The sequence below is a fragment of the Vulpes vulpes genome, chromosome 10 (assembly GCF_048418805.1).
Source record: "Vulpes vulpes isolate BD-2025 chromosome 10, VulVul3, whole genome shotgun sequence".
Taxonomy (NCBI): Eukaryota; Metazoa; Chordata; class Mammalia; order Carnivora; family Canidae; genus Vulpes; species Vulpes vulpes.
This window is the reverse complement of record NC_132789.1, coordinates 17056659-17074975: the sequence shown is the minus strand read 5'-3', so window position 1 is coordinate 17074975 and position 18317 is coordinate 17056659. Positions and strand designations below refer to the sequence as shown.

Below are 18317 nucleotides of genomic sequence, written 5' to 3'. Positions count from 1 at the left end.
ATGAACATTACACACCTCTCCCCGTGTTTCCTCACAGCCTGGACAGTGACTACTCTCACAGATGTTAAGACCCTTTCTGTGGTTGTTAGAAGGATACTGATTACTGATTTAGGGAGAAGTTCTTAATCTCTTCCTGCATCCCGGTCCCTTCCCTTGACAGACATCAGTGCAAGTGAAACAGGGTCTTAAGTTTAATACCATTGACAAGATAACCCTCCCTCTCTGGAGCAGTGGCTCACCATAAGGCTATTACCTTGTTGGCCATGTACCATATCTCTTTGCTGCCTGCTAATGCTTTGCTCCTTTCTTTTCTTTTCTCTTTTAATTTGCATTTAGAAGAGCTAGCGACCTCACTTGGCAAAGCTAACTGCTGATGTAGCTAACGATAAAGCACTATGGCATCACTTGAATGTCAAAAATTAGAAGAAAATAAAGAGCTAACATGTATTACCGTATTACTTATTTTTCCAAAAGCCAGAGCCTACTTTAATTTTGCCAAAATTGTGTTGGAGAGTTACCTCAGTGTGGGCTAGGTCCTAGCATTTGAATTATATGGAAAGGTCAAATTAGAAAACTACAGGGGGTCCGAAGGAGTTGATTGAGAATAAAGACTGTCAATGCGAAATATAGGGACACTTGGAATACACCACAGCAAGAGAGGGCTTAATATTTTACTTTGCTTAGTTTAAAATCGGAAGAAATCAGTTTAGATAGACACAGCTTTTCTATAAAGGATGTTACGGAAGCCAAACCTCCCAATATACTAGGTAAGGATGAGTATGGTTATGTAAGTATCCTAATTATGTACCTGCCCAAAGTGAAAGATTAGGTTAGTTAATGGACAACAGAGTGATTTCACATAGTTCTTCCCTTTAAGGGACTTATAGTCTACTTCAATCCTTTTGTGTTCTGAAATATGTACATCCTTCTTTCTCTGCAGTAGGCCTTGCTAGTCTAAACATGTCTATGAATTCAGCAGCTTCTTCTCCCTAGAGGACTGGAGAATATGACACAGAGTAGGAATCTGAAATTCCAAAGATGACTTTATAGCTCCCAGACAAATGGAGCTTTCTACTAGAACTTTAAAATTAAGGAAAACCGGGATCCCTGGGTGGCGCAGCGGTTTGGTGCCTGCCTTTGGCCCAGGGCGCGATCCTGGAGACCCGGGATCGAGTCCCACGTTGGGCTCCCGGTGCATGGAGCCTGCTTCTCCCTCTGCCTGTGTCTCTGCCTCTCTCTCTCTGACTATCATAAATAAATAAATAAATAAAATTATAAAAAAATAAAATAAAATAAAATTAAGGAAAACCATGCAAGGCTGATGATGCTAACTCTATTTGTTGAAAACAAGCTATCTCTTCTCCTCCCCATCCCCCCTTTCTCTATGTGTATGATTCAGGTAAGATTAGTGTCAAAATCAGTGAATGTCAAAGTTGATGTAAAAATCTTTAAAACTAAGAATTATTTTAATTCACCCACCTTATATGCTCTCTATACTTCCTGCCTCCTTGAGGATTTTATCATTCATTTCCCTTCTATATCTTAAACATTAAGTTCTCAGAATGTTGCAACTTCAACATTTTCAAGTCTCTCTCATCTTATGGGAAATAACCCAAAATACCACCTTGGCCCTACATATCTTCACAGAAGTCCTCTTCTTTCCATTGTCAAGTATCTTAAAGAGTTGTTTTACTCAAAGTTTATACTTCTTTACCTTTTGTGCATTCATCTCAGTATAATATGGAATTTAGGCCCACCAATTTCACTCTTCCAACCATTGACCTCTATGTTGCTAAAGCCAAAACACACATTTTTCATCGTCCTTCTTGTTTTCTTTGTGATGTTTCGTTTCTGAAAATCTCTTAGCTTCCAGTACACTATACTTTCTTGCTTTTTTTCTACTGTTTCTTTTCCTCTGTTCTTTATTTTTTTCTCTGTTTCAGTGGATACTTTTATTGATTTAATAGATCACCAACTTTGTCTCCCTACCTGCCTACAATTGGAATTTCATCTTATTTCCATGCTGAGTAGTGAAACAATGACACAGCTGTAGTCAGAATAAGCTACTTCAAAAAGAGAAGCCAACACAGCTCATTTTCTTCTAGCAAGCAAAATATAAATATATGCACTCTAGAATGCACAATGGTTTAGTCACTAAGAAATTCAAATGGGATCCTGAAGAATGTAGGCAAATCCAGGGTGCAGTAAAGAGGAGCTGAGATGCTGTGCGCCTCTTTAAGGGTTCCTGGTACTGCATCTCTTGGCCACTAGCTGAATTTTGACATGAGGGAAGATTTTAGCTAATGCCAAGGAGAGATGCAGCAAGTGCTAGGTTGACTTAGGGGCTGTGCACAGGAACCAAAAGGCAGGAAAGTACTAAACACTGCTAAGAGCATCCACCCCAGGAAGGACTGGACCTTCCAAAAGCTCTAAACTCGCACCACCCCCAGTGCTCACATGGCTGACTTTATCCTCTGTGTTCCATTTGGCACAGCAAGTGGCAGTGTCTCCACCACCTATGATGGTGATGCAGCCCCTGGCGGTGGCTTTCACCACCTCATCCATGAGGGCTTTGGTTCCTCGGGCAAAAGCTTCCCATTCAAATATGCCCACAGGTCCATTCCCCATGGTCTGCTTAGCCTGAGCAACTGCCTCAGCATATTTCTTGCTGCTCTCAGGACCATGGTCCAAGCCCATCCAGCCAGCAGGTATGCCAGAGGCCACAGTGGCTTGGCCAGTGTTGGCATGCTCATCAAACTTTTCAGCAGTGACGAAGTCAACTGGCAAGGTAATTTTCACACCATTCTTCTCAGCTTTGGACATCAGGTCTTTGACGATCTTGGCTCCCTCTTCATCAAACAGAGGAGTCCCAATCTCCATGTTGTTGAGCACCTTCAGGAAGGTAAAAGCCATTCCACCACCAATAATCATCTCATTGACTTTGTCCAGCATATTACTGATCAGCTGGATCTTGTCTGCAACTTTAGCTCCACCCAGGATGGCCAGGATGGGTCGCTCTGGGCATTCCAAGGCCTATTTCAGCTCCTTCTTCATCGAGAAACCTCCGGCCTTCTGTGGCAGACTGACTCCCACCATGGAGCTGGGGGCTCAGTGAGCAGTGCCAAAAGCATCATTGACATAGACATCTCCTAGCTTGGAAAGTGAAGCTTGGAAGGCTTCTATTTTGACTGACTCAGCTTTAATCTTATTCCCAGAAGCATCTTTTCCCTTCCCTTCTTCCTCCACATGAAAGCAAAGGTTCTCCAGCAGGATGACAGACCCAGCAGCTGGGTCAGCACAAGCTTTCTCCACTTCTTGGCCCACACAGTCCTTTAAGAATAAAACATCCTTGCCCAGCACAGACTTAAGTTCTATAGCAGCTGGCCCCAAAGAATACTTGTCTGGCATGGGGACACCATCAGGCCGGCCCAGATGGCTCATAAGAACTGACTTGGCTCCATTGTCCAAGCAGAATTTGATACTTGGGATGGCAGCCTTGATTCTCTGGTTGGTTGTTATCTGGTTGTTCTTCATAGGAACATAGGCTCTTCATAGGTTGAAGTCCACTCTCATGACGACCCACTTGCCCTTCACGTCGAGCTTGTTCAGAGTCAGCCTGTTAGAAAGTGACATCCTGGCAATAGAAGGGCTGCGAGGCTGAGAGCTTAAACAGCGGAGAAGAAAGCAGCCTGCGTGTGCTCCAACCTCGTGCGGAATGCCGAGAGCTCCTCTGTTCTTTATTTTTTTTTTTTTAAACATTTTATTTTTTTATTTTTATTTTTTAATTTTTATTTATTTATGATAGTCACAGAGAGAGAGAGAGAGGCAGAGACACAGGCAGAGAGAGAAGCAGGCTCCATGCACCGGGAGCCCGACGTGGGACTCGATCCCGCGTCTCCAGGATCGCGCCCTGGGCCAAAGGCAGGCGCCAAACCACTGCGCCACCCAGGGATCCCTCCTCTGTTCTTTAAATGTCAGTGTTTTCCCAGGTCTTCTCCAAGCCTGTTAACTTTTTTTTTTCTTTTTTTTTTCTCCATTCTCCTTGGGTGATTCTATTTATATTCATGGCTTCAAGCATAACCTGGAAAGCTATGATATCCAAATATGTATTTTACGTTCTATCTGGATAATAAACCCATAAGATCCTATGTTATCAATCATTCAGAAAAAAATAAGATATTCGTGGACATTTTAGTTGACTTTTATGGTGTTTAGGAGTTAAGATAGTAGTGATAAGCACAATGATAGTATTGAGAGAGGACTCGTTTTAAGTCTTGAGTCAGTCATGACCTTGAGTAAATTGCTTTAATTATAAGCCTTGTATATACTTCATTTGTTTGTTTTTTTAATTTTTATTTATTTATGATAGTCACAGAGAGAGAGAGAGAGAGAGGCAGAGACATAGTCAGAGGGAGAAGCAGGCTCCATGCACTGGGAGCCTGATGTGGGATTCGATCCCGGGTCTCCAGGATCGCGCCCTGGGCCAAATGCAGGCACCAAACCACTGTGCCACCCAGGGATCCCTATATACTTCATTTGTAGAATGAAGTACGCACTTCATAAGATTTCCATGAGGATGAAGTGAGATCATAATTGTGAAGAGCCTGGCACATAGATAGTTCACAATAAGTAGTAGCCCTTATTGTAATAAAATGATCTCTTGAACAAGTTTCACTTCTAATTGTAGAAAGCCAAAGTAGCACTCTGAGCCCAATCAGGAGACAAAAACAAAACAAAACAAAACAAACAAACAAAAAAAAACATGTAGTAGGTTAAAGCAGAACAGTTTAATACAAAGAATTACTGACTCTGACAAACATAACTATAAGATATAAAGAAATTCTGTGTGGTAAAGCAGAGAAAGAGTACCTAAGAAAGGGTAAACTTGAAAAGGGTATTAACAGATACAGAGATAATCCATAAATCACAACACTGTAAAAATGTGTTCAAATACTGGAGAAAATGTAGTTTGGCTCCTAGAGAGCAGAGCTGACCACTGGAATGGCCAGGCCAGAACTGCTGTGCAAACAACAGCCACCTCCGGAGGTATAGACAAAGATAAGAAAATGACATGTGACAAGAAAATGGTTGCTGGATCTGCAGTGGGAATCCAGGTGCCAGTAGGGGTGAAAGGTTGTTAGAACTTACTCTTTGAAGGACTGACTTGGTGTGTGACCTTCTGGACACAAGTAGCTTTATGCAGGCTGTACTAGGCTTGTCAGAGGAGTCCAGGCTGTCTGTAGAAATATCATTGCCAGGATGAGGCTGAAAGGTCAAAGGACCTTCATCCTAGGCTTGTGACTGCTAAGTAGTAGTTCCTTACCAGATGTCCTTATACCCACACTGCCTATCCTCCTGGATAGTGCTGTGAATTGGAGGAAGTCTCTACCTCCTGCAAAATCTCCCCTGCTGCCCTCTACTGAGAAACTTAACAGTGTGCATTTAAAAAGAGAAATGCTTAAGCCAATTCTGTTGTTTACCATATTGGAGGTACATTTGGAAATGAAAGGCAATGAATTGATAACTGACACAACAGATAGGCTTAACAAATACAGAGATAATCTAGAAATCACAACACCATAAAAATGTGTTCAAATACTGTGTTTTGCTCTATAGTTCTTTCAGTTCCAAGCTTTTTGATATGAAAAATTGGTGTATATATGTATAACTTTCGTTCATGATTTAAATATGAATACCCATTAGCATCATGATAGCTATGCATGTGCTAGAAGATAATTTAATGAATTACAATATAGCACATCGAAGAGTTGCTATGGTCTATTGAATCAAAAATCCAGTTCTTGAAAACTGCCTAAACATAATTTACCTATCCAATGTCAGTTTAAAATTTGCATAATAAGCCACAGTGAGTTTTTAAAATCTCATACAAATAACGATCCATTTAATATGTTCCACAAAGAAATATATTTTAAACATCTTTTATACATATATACATATTTTAAACAGTCTTTTATATATCTTTTATATATTCTAAGAGAGGGCTCATTTTCCCCCCATTACCTAAAAATGTTTCTCAGAAAAAATAATATAAAAAATTACTATGTTGATCATAATTCCAGGAGAAAACTAAGAATCCTTGAAAATATAAGCTTAATTGAACTGGTAAGAATTGCTGTTATAGCAAAGTGGCATGGCATTAGAATAACTCCCATCAGTTATCAGGTTATCTTTAATTCACAATTTACAACTAACCATTTTGTAACCTCAAGAGCTGTTCCTTTTCTCTAATTTATCTCTAATCATAATTTTTATTCACAATTGACCATTTATTATACCTCAGTGATGAGTACTTTTTATTTTTTTATCACACTTCATTTTTATATTTAAATTACGTTAGCTAACGTATAGTACATTATTAGTTTCAGCTGTAGTTTTCAATAATTCATCAGTTGCATATGACACTTCTTAATACAGCAACAAGGTCTTATTTTCATCATTGCATCGATGGAGAAAGAGGAGAAATGTTGCATTACCTGTTCAAGAGAATCACTTCAGAAGCAGAAGGGCTGGGATTTGAAGATTTTTTTGTTTGTCTCAAAAGCTCCTACTGATTTTAGGCATGTTTCTAATGCCTAGGTCAAAGTGGAGACTTATATTTTATAATCAGAGGTGTTAGAATTGATGGCACTGCTTCTCAGACTTTCATGTACACATCGATTGCCTGAGGACTTTCATCAAATACAAGCTCTAATTTAGTAGGCCTGGAGTGAGACTTGAGATTCCAAAAAGCTCGTATTTGGTGCCTATGTTACTAGTTCATAAACCATACTTGGCATAGAAAAGGTAAACGGCAATGGGATTGGAACAGACCAAGATATTAGTGACATCTGGATAATCTGAAGATTTCAGTTCCTTGGCATTTATCTGAAGGACCTGAAAACTTATGCTCACACAAAAACCTGCACATAGATGTTTATAGCAGCTTTTGTTCATAGTTGCCAAGACTTGGAAGGAACCAAGAAGTTTTGCAATACGTGTATGTGATAAATACAAACAAATATTATTGAGCACTAAAATAAAAATGAGCCATCAAGCCATAGAAATACATGGAGGAAACTTCAATGCAAATTACTAAGTGAAAGAAGCCAAAGTGAGAAGGTCACATACTATATATAACTTTAACTATATGATGTTCCAGAAAAGAAAAAGAAACTGTGTTAACGATAAAAAGATGAATAGTTGAAGGGAATTTAGGGAGAAGATGAATCATTTTCCTTTGTTTGTGTTAGGGCACTGAAAATATGCTATGATATTATAATAGTGAATAGATGTTATTGTAAATTTGTCCAAACCCATAGAATGTAAATATCGAGTGGACCATAATATAATCTATGGACATTGGGTGATTACGATGTGTCACTGTAGGTTTATCCTTGGCAAAAACTGATAAAAATAATAATTTATATTTATAGTATAAGTATGTAAATAAAAATAAATATATTTTATATCCATATTAATTTAATAACAATTATTATTTTTAAAAATACCTCTTGGTGAATGACTTTGATGATGGGAGAGAAGCTATGCCTGTGTAGAGCATGATGTATATGGAAATCTCAATACTTACCTCTTAATTCTGTTGTGAGCCTAAGACTACTCTAAAACAAAGTCTAAAAGTCAAATAAGAAAAAATGTTGACATGGGCAGCGCAGGTGGCTCAGCGGTTTAGCACCGCCTTCGGCCCAGGGTGTGATCCTGGAGACCCAGGATCGAGTCCCACATCAGGCTCCCTGCATGGAGCCTGCTTCTCCCTCTGCCTGTGTCTCTGCCTCTCTCTCTCTGTCAATTGTGAGTAAATAAATAAAATCTTTTAAAAACATTTTTTTAAAATTCAGCATCAGTCAATAAATATGCACATGTTATCACATAAGGAATATATGAATGTGTCAGTGAATGTACAGTTAATACACATGTATGTGCATATGTGCATGTATTTTGAAATGTTGATTAAGATACAATGAATAATTATATAGCAAAGTCTATAATGTGTCTGTGTTTCTATATATGCTGATTAGAAGAGATCAAATATTATATACATTGGATTTCTGTTAAATTTTTAAACAATAATATTTCCATTTAAAGGTAATTTTATTGACATACACAAAAAATATATAGTGTTAACAGTTGTCAAGTAACTACAAATCAAAACAATTAGATACCATTTATTTTTCCTATAAAATTTTCAAAAATTATAATGATCAATATAAAGACTCAGTTCATGAGTCTGGTATACCAGATATTTATACTAACCAGTTTTATGTGGAAAAAATGCTTGCAGAAGCATTTTGGTGTTAGTGATAATTTGGAAACAACCTAAATATTCAACAATAGAAATTATGGCATATCTAGCCATTTAAAAAACTACATTGTTAGAACACTTAAAGACAAAAATGCTCACAATATGAACTCAAATGAAAAGACACAAAATAAAAAGTACAGGGCAGCCTGGGTGGTATAGCGGTTTAGCTCCTCCTTCAGCCCGGGGTGTGATCCTCAAGACCTGGGATCAAGTCCCACGTCGGACTCCCTGCAAGGAGCCTACTTCTCCCTCTGCCTGTGTGTGTGTGTGTGTGTGTGTGATGAATAAATAAATAAAATCTTTGTAAAAAATAAAAATAAAGCAATAGAACTCTAATTCTGAACACACATGTTCAGTCAATATCCACCAAGTGCCTACCTTTTTTTTTTGTTTTAGTAAGCACTGTGTAGGTATTTGGATATATTAGTGAGCAGAATAGAGGCTCCTGATCCATATACATCTTATGGTTTAGCAGCAAAAAGACAAGAAACAAAAGGATTGAAACTTTTATTTATTTTTTTTAAGATTTTATTTATTTATTCATGATAGACATAGAGAGAGAGAGAGAGAGGCAGAGACACAGGCAGAGGGAGAAGCAGGCTCCATGCCAGGAGCCTGACGTGGGACTTGATACCAGGACCCCAGGATCACGCCCTGGGCCAAAGGCAGGCGCCAAACCGCTGAGCCACCCAGGGATCCCCAGGATTGAAACTTTTAATAGTAAAATATTGATAGTAAGATTATAGGTGAGCTGTATTTTATTTCTTCCATTCCCCCTTTTCTAATCACCTACATGGAGAGTGAGTTACTTTTACTGGAACAAAAATGCAAATATTTAAAAATGCAAAGAATCTATCAGAAAAATTATTATACTACTTAAAATGTTGCTTAACTAGTACTTTAGTACTAGTTAGTACTTGTGCTAACTAATCCTTAGTCCTTTTCGACTATTCAACCATTCCCTCAGGACTCTAGACAATACTCATATCCTTTTTTAAAACTTTTTCTTCTCTATTCCAAAGAAGCATACTGGTCTCTCTAATTTGTTCTTTAAAAAATCAATGAAAATGTAATTAGTTGCAATTAATATATAAATATGAATCTTTGGTCCTGGAATTGGTTTGCCTGACCCAATTTAGCTCTGTAATTCTACGTGATTATCCATCCATTTAGAGTAGTGCCTTGATAGTGCACATCTCGTTTGAATTCTCCTTGTAACATAACTCAATACTAATTTACCTACGACTATATGACCTGTGATTTTGTCATTTAACCAAATCACTTTTACATTTGCATCTGATATTTTTTAAAATATCATGGTTAATGGCTGCATAATGTTATAGTTGTTCAAGTACTAAGTAGGTAATTATTCTCATTTGCACCATGACTATTATTATATTGAAATAAGCTACATTATAAAGCCTATTGATGGATTCCTAACCTACCTTTACCGGGCTTGTCAGATTGTCAGATTTTAGCACATCATCCCTTGACATCTCTACGTCAGTGGTCCCAAGCACAAATGTATATACAAAGACTAGCCCACCAACATGAATGAATGGAGAGGGTTGGGAACAAGGGGAACAAGGTCTTTGGAGAACATGGGCCTTTAGTACAAGGGACAGCCGGTATTCAGCTTCAGCTAATTTTGCCAATCAAGAGTATTAGCCTAAATTTTCTGATTTTTTTAAATGAATTAGAAAACTACTTTTATTATTTTATTTATTTTATTTTTTATTTTTATTTTTTATGGGAGTTCAGTTTGCCAACATATAGCATAACACCCAGTGCTCATCCCACCAAGTGCCCCCCTCAGTGCCCATCACCCAGTCACCCTAACCCCCCGGCCACCTCCCCTTTCATTACCCTTTGTTCGTTTCCCAGAGTTGGTGTCTCTCATGTTTTGTCACCTTCACTGATATTTTCACTCATTTTCTCTCCTTTCCCTTTATTCCCTTTCACTAATTTTTATATTCCCCAAATGAATGAGACCATATAAGGATTGTTCTTTTCCAATTGACTTATTTCACTCAGCATAATACCAGAAAACTACTTTTAAATGTAAAATTTCCCAATTACATAAAACACCAACCAAACACAACAGTCTAGCCAACTGGATTTGGTTTTCAAATTAGAAGAGTTCAAATTTATGAAACTTGTACATTGTCACTTGTTATAACCATCCTGAGATAGACTTTTTTGTTTCTGTTTCTGATTTTTGTTTTTTAAATATAGCATAGGGAAAAACTTTAAAGAAAGACATACAATTTCCTTATAAGTATATAGAAACACCCTCACCCTGAGTTGTCAGATTGTCAGATTTATTGATGTTAAATTAGATGATTCTATTTAAAGTTTATTATTTTAAGTGCATCTTGCTTTTTTAAATTGTTAGGCTTTTTAAACTTTCATTTGATAATAAATCAACATAGGTTCATAAATGCCATGGATAATCATGACAAGAATATACGGAAATTAAGTGTATGTGTACAAATCACACGTCCAGTCTCTTGCTCCTTAAGCATTGTTTACTCTTAGATCTATAATCTAATTTTTTAAAGAAAATGCAATGTATAATAAATCTTGAGTTTCGAATACTATGTGCAATCACGATGCTCTAGCATCTCAAAAGTAGACAGGGAAAATAAAGAATCAGAACAAAGGGAAACTATTTGTTTCCAAATCAAGAACAAACAATAAACCATGTCTTAGTGGCTATAAACTCAAGGCATCAAGCCATAGAACAGGGTAATTTTTACGAAATATAGAATAATCTACCATGCATCAAGCAAACTGTATTGAATCTAATAAATCTAAAACTCTTAATAAAGTGCTTGGCAGGAAATCATCGAGCAGATCCAGTGTTCTGAGCTCATGTGCCACAGCTGTCACCAGAGGACCGGGGTGAAATTCTGAGTAGCTACAAAGGCAAAAACACAGAAAGTAGAGGAAAATTTCATGTCATTAACACTGTGAAGCAGTGTTTGCTCAGCTCAACAGCCTCAATGATTACATTTTGTTTTTCTGCATATCTACATTCTATTCACGTAATACCCATATGGTTCAAGTGGTGTCCCTATTATTAGTCTTCTGACAGGAATGTCCCTTGCAAAAGACCATTGTTTGCTTTATGGGGAAAAGAGATATTTAGAGAGACGTTTGTCTTGAGGATCCACCCAGCTTTAAGAAAGGGTAATGCCCATGACTGGACAACTTTAATTCAAAAACATTAGTACTATATTTTAGGTAAATGTTTAAGGAAGAGGAAGTATTACTAAACTCAGATTCCATTCTCCAGATGCTATAAAATGGCATGTGTTACCAATTTTTGAAAATACATATAAATTATTATTTTAATAGAACAACAATAGTAGTAACTAATTGTTGGTAAGCAATATGCCAAGAAATATATTGTGTATCTCACATGACTTGATTAATTTATCCTCTGTCACTCTGTGAGGTAGCTACTATTGTTACATCTATTTTCAGATATGGAAATAGAGTAAGTGGCAGAGCTGGGATTTCAATCTGATCAGTTTGATTCAGGAGGTAGTTTTACCTCTTTGAGTGTCATTATGGTGAGATATTTGCCTGGTAGGCAGTCAAGTATGATTCTAACCCCATACTTAGTCCAAGTCTTCAAAATGGAAAGTCTATTCATTTTGCCAACCTGCCTTTGATTCAAATGAGGAATCTGCAGGATGCAGCTGATCACTACAAACCCCGAGAACTCCCTCATTCACTTCAAGACTGGCAGGGTTTATATACCCTTATTTAATCAAATTGTAACTGAACCGAGTGAGAGTTTGTCCCCTCAATGCACAGAGAGCCAATAAAAACTGACACTGAGCTTTTGCAGTGAAGAAAGATAAGCTGTTAATGGTGTGGTCTCACCCATGAGAACAGTACCTAATGCTCAAAAGTCCTGTACCCCCTCATGGTTTGCAAGTGAGGATTTTTAAGGTCAAAATTTGGAGCAGGGGGCTCCTGAGAAGGTGGACGCTGTTGATTGGAGGCCCATGATGTCATGCTAGCAGATGCTCCGATGCCATTTCATTAAGTCCCACAGCGGTCTTCTCCGTCTCAAGAGATTTGGAATCTGAAAGACATCTCGATTCCTTATGTTAAAAATTTCACTAAGTACATCTGGTGATCATATCTATTTGTAAGCTAGTGGGGTTGCATTCTTACAGGTTTCTTGGCTAGTTCAGTTATGCCTGGGGATGATATGACCTCTATTGATCATTCTTTCATCTGAACTGATACGATGGAGGCCAGCTTCAAATATGATTGGATTACTTGTGATTTGTTTAATTTATGCTGTAAATCTAAAATCATATTGCTAATTCTTCTTTTTAAAAAAATATTTATTTATTTGTTTGAAAGAGGGAGAGAGTGAAAGAGAGAAAGTGGAAGAGAAGGGAAGAGGGGGAGGGAGAGAGAGCCTGACAAGAGGCTCGGTCTCACGACCTGGAGACCATGACCCTGAGATCATGACCTGAGCCAAAACCAAGAGTCGAGTGCTTAACCAACTGCAGCACCCAGGTGCCCCATATTGCTACTCTTCTAATGTTTGCTTTAGTAGGGAGGGATTTTTTTTTTTTCTTAACTTACTGGATTCTTTTGGCTGGTCTACTAATTAAATTGGTTAACATCTAATTTTGTACTTATGAGAGCCCCACAAAGACATGAAAAGCTTCAAGACAGGCAATTGAGGCTTAATATGCCATTCTGAGTTAAGGAGTTAGGGGTAGGGATCTGGGGCTTCAAAAGGAAGGAACACAATTAACAGAAAGATGATAAGAGCAAATAATTGGAAAACAAATGTTTGTCATGACCTGCAGAGACAGTGGGACACAGAGGAAACTGAACAAACGTATCTTGCTGAGTTCCCCTTAGCTTGGCACACCTAGCCTGTACTTTTTGTAGATATTTCTGGTGGTACCTCTCTTCCAGGACCAGACCTCCTCTGAATTCTCAGAGACAAATAAGGGGGAGGGGAAAGTTTTTGAATCCGTTGGATCTTGATTGCCTTCAGCTCAAAACAGTCCACATGACAAAGTGACACATTTTGTGGCAGCCTATTCTGATTCCCTTTAATTTCAAAGGGATTTAATATGCATAAGTGAATAAACCATTACGTTCAGTCTGTATAAAGGGTGTTATCAGTCATCTGCTTTGCATTGGGGAAGTTTTCCTCTGAGGGTAAATTCCTCTGAATTATGCTGCCCTATGAAAGGCAGCTATGCTTAGCACAACATCACTAGTGCTGCACTCTGCTGCACTATGATATGGCAGAAACACATCCTTGATAGCAGTGCCGAGGAATCAGATCTCCCCACCAAAATGAGCTTTCCAGATAGTTCTGTGTGCCTTAAACATTGAAGAACAGCATTCAAAAGATTTTATTTTAATTTTAATTTTTTTGAAGATTTTATGTACTTATTTGAGAGAGAGCAAGAATGTGTGCGTGAGTGGGGGAGGGGTAGAGAGAGAGGGAAAGAGTGAATCTTAAGCAGACTCAGAGCTGAGAGCAGAGCCTGATTTGGGGCTAATCTCAAGACTCTGAGATTATAACTAAGCTGAAACCACGAGTTGGATGCTAAACCTACTGAGCCACCCTGATCAGAAACTCTTTCACTTAACATACAAGTTCATAGCTTTTCTTTTTTTCTAAAATTGCCAGATATTATCAGGAGCATAGCCTCCCAAATAATGGAGGAACTTCATCCTAGCCTCATGATGTACCAATTTAGTAATGGAGAATATAGAAGCAGGCAGGGATAGAGGGAGGAAATAATTGAAAGCTATTTGGGCAGCCCTGGTGGCACAGCGGTTTAGCACCGCCTGCAGCCCAGGTCGTGATCCTGGAGACCCCAGATCGAGTCCTGAGTCGGGCTTCCTGCATAGAGCCTGCTTCTCCCTCTGCCTGTGTCTCTGCCTCTCTCTCTCTCTCTCTCTCTCTGAATGAATAAATAAATCTTAAAAAAAAAAGTAAAAAATTGAAAGCTATTTGTAGTTTTAAAAAATTCCCAGATTTCACTCTATCATACAATAAGCTTTAAAGAAATTGCTGTTGTATTGAGACCAAACCTATTATAATGAGACAGGTCCAGATAATGATAATGTGCTGTGATTTTAAAATGAAATTCAGGACATAGCTCCAGGGTCTGTTTTTAATGACACCTCCATTGATAAAGGATGTAAAATTTTCCAAGTCTGTTAGCTAGTCATTCAGTAGTAAATTTGACCAAGTGTAATGACACCCACATTTTCTTATTAGAGTGCTTATGGTTATCTACGTAGCAAATGGCAAATTGGAGATTTATATGCCATTTAAACTAGGTTACATCTAGGAAAATTCATTCTGGGTCATTATGGGAAGACTGCTCTTAAAACAGTCTAGTGGAACAGTTTTAGATGGTTTTGTGTAGTACCAAGAGTCATTAATATAACAAGAGATTCCTTTTTAGCAGAAGAGTTATTTGAATAGACAGCTGGGCATTGTAGTGCAAAACAGGCATCAGCTTAGTTTTGCACTTTGGCCTTATAACATAAAACCGTGTCATTACAAGCCCTATTATGGCAGGAAATCTGTCTAATGTAGCTCATTCTTGCTCTTAGTCCAGGGAGGTTTAATTACCAGAAGAATTAATCTCACCAATAATGGGGGATCCCTGCGTGGCCCAGCAGTTTGGCGCCTGCCTTTGACCCAGGGCGCGATCCTGGGGACCCGGGATCGAGTCCCATGTCGGGCCCCCTGCATGGAGCCTGCTTCTCCCTCTGCCTGTGTCTCTGCCTCTGTGTGTGTGTGTGTGTGTGTGTGTGTGTGTGTGTGACTATCATGAATGAATAAATAAAATCTTTTTTAAAAAATCTCACCAATAATAATAAGTAATATTTGTAAGGACTTTGAAGTTTACAAGGATTTTCACATATAGTTCCTGCCCTTGTATCATTGCCCATACTTCCTAACTGTTCTTCCTGACACCAGTTTCAACTCCTTCCAGTACATTCTCTGTATTTATGATCAAAACACAAATTTCATCACATTATTTTCCTGATTATACATTTACAGCATTTTCCTTATTGCCTACATGGTAAAGTCTAGGTCATTAGCAAATCATACAGTGTAGTAATATTGCTTGTGTGGAATCAGATTTTCCGTAACACACGCACACACACAAACACACACAAATATACCAAAATGTATTAAAAAGGTAGTGACAACATAGAGAGGAGTAGATGCTGCAGATCTTTGCTAGTCTTGTTTCCTAACATTTTCCATTGTAAAGAGTTCACAGCTTCCGGTGGCATAGATAATACAGGTCAGGGACCAGATAGATTTCAGACAAAATTTTAATAGCTCATATATATTAAACATTTTATACAACATGGCATAGTACTTAATACATAATAACCGCTCAACAATAATTTTCTAAACTTTATTTCAATGTGGCAAGTACTGCAGTATAATACATCCTCTACTATGGAATTTCCACAGACTGAGGATGTTGTTATGGTAAGGTTCCAGTGTATAAATTATGTGAAAATACTGGGCAAAAGGGAAGGAAATATTTTGCCAGCTGATAATATAATGTTGCAAAACTTCTATTCAAGGAGATTTTTAAAAATCTGAGTTTACTATTGTATATTTCACAGTTGAAAATAAGCTCTGGCCCATGAGATTTTACCTACACATTGGGGACAACATCTTGTTAAAACAAGATTGTGAAGTTTATAAGAAAGTAGTAAAGTCTGCCTTTCGATATAGACTTACATTTTTGTTCTTCCTGTTTCTTTTGGAATCTGCATTTTTCTGTGAATGATGAGTATTTCTTGGTCACCAAATCCTCTCTTAGTCTACATTCATTTGGTAGTACACTGGAAAGCTGAAGAAAAGTGATTAAAGACCAGGAATGTCAATGTTTTTGGCATGGAAATGGATCATATTTGACTTTTTCAAATATATGCTCTTGAAAATTGGCCATTCGTATGTACAGACGTTTAAATTTCTAAATATAATAAGCTGTGTAAAAGGAGATATGATTTGAGGAAATGAGTATAGTAATGGTCATTACGGGAAGCACCAGTGCAAAATTACCAGTTCAAGAACACTTTATGGAACATAATGAATTGTCATAGTTGTTTTTAGAGTTAGAAAGATTCTTTGACTAAATGTTAGAACATCTTTGTTTAACAGCATTCATTCTAAGAAAGACATACAAATACACTGATATAGTGTCACTGATCTCTCTTATTTACAAATCATTTAAATTACAAAGAACAAACATTCCCTTCAAAAAATCTGAATATACCCTTCCTTAGCTTGAACTTTAATTGAACTTGATAAAAGTAATTTGATTTTCAGGGTTGTTCCTATCATATCTTAATGAATTAAAGAAATATAGCAAAGATTCCTTGTGTGTATGTTTTTTGTAATAATGAAAAAAATCACAGTTACACATTACCTATAAAGAAAAAGAAGGAATATGATGTAGGTTGAATTGACTTATATACTACATCATTTAATTCCTACAAGTCTTTTGTTTTGTTTTATTTAAAAATTTTTTTAAATTCCTACAACAGTCTTTTGAAAGAGGAATTACAATCTTCACTTTAGATGTAAAGTACCAGTGCAATACTATCTTATATAGAATAAAGTTACAGTTGTTTATAATGAATTGAAGATTATTGTTTCACTGTGTTTAACATTTTCTGGATGATGCTGTTTTTAAAGAAAAGTAGTGTAAATGTAAAAATTCAATGTATTGGTGGGATCAATAATTGTGATCACATTCAACATTTATAAATTCATTTTCTCTCTAAATTGAAAAGAACTGGAATTTTTTTTAAAGAGTTATTTATTGGGCAGCCCGGGTGGCTCAGCAGTTTAGCGCCACCTTCAGCCCAGGTCGTGATCCTGGAGACCCGGGATCAAGTCCCACGTAGGGCGCCCTGCATGGAGCCTGCTTCTCCCTCTGCCTGTGTCTCTGCCTCTCTCTCTCTCAATCCTCTCTGTGTGTTCTCATGAATAAATAAATAAAATCTTTTAAAAAAAGAGCTACTTATTGATTTATTTATTCATGATGGACATAGAGAGAGAGAGAGAGAGGCAGAGACACAGGCAGAGGGAGAAGCAGGCTCCATGCCGGAAGCCCGACGGGGGACTCGATCCCGGGACTCCAGGATCACACCCTGGGCCAAAAGCAGGCGCTAAACCGCTGAGCCACCCAGGGATCCCCAAAAGGACTGCAATTAAAGAAGAGACCAGAATTATTTATATCATTAACTTTATTTTTTCAGTGTTCAGAATAAAAGTCAATATCAACATGTGTAATAACAACAGTCTTTTCCAAAAAGTCTATCTCTCACAATTATTTTTAATAAACGCAAAGATAATAGGAAAGAAGTGTTATCTAGTTATCTAATTATAGATATCTATGTTATCTAGTTTTGTGAAAACACATAATACTGAGAATGTCAGAATTTTTTGTTTAGGAACATGATCTCTTTAAGAGTGTGATGAAAATAATAGATCATCTTCTCAGAAGAAGAACTACATATGCATACACACTAATCCTCCAATCCTCAAATCAATTAAAATCCCTTTTATGTATGCAGTAGTATGAAATATAGAACCCACAGATTTATGATGACCCAAGATCCTACAATTATTTACTCCCTGCAATCTTCATGCTTACCCCCAAGGATTTCAAACCCCAATTACCCTCCACTGTTTGTTTTCCCTAGCATTTTCACCATCTGACGACACATGATGTAATTTACTCATGCATTGAGTGTCCATTGCCTGTTCCACTTTCCAGAATGCAGCTTCCACCAGGGCAATGACCTTTGTCTATTATGGTCAACAGTTCACCTAGAACAGTTTCTGACACAAAACAGTCCCTCATTATTTCCTGAACCAATAAATAGATTTATAGTGACTGTATATGTCGTATTAAGAATATAAGCCTCAAATTTGAATTCAAGAACC

The 18317-nt window shown here is 37.6% G+C and overlaps 1 protein-coding gene and 1 pseudogene across 1 annotated transcript in view; one reads left to right on the top strand and one right to left on the bottom strand.

Moving 5' to 3' along the window:
- The window catches only part of LOC140594279 (small G protein signaling modulator 1-like), a 75245-nt gene that overhangs the window by 32854 nt on the left and 24074 nt on the right, over positions 1–18317 (top strand). The gene's annotated exons all lie outside the window — the stretch shown is intronic.
- Positions 1948–4755, bottom strand: LOC140594276 (phosphoglycerate kinase 1 pseudogene; annotated as a pseudogene).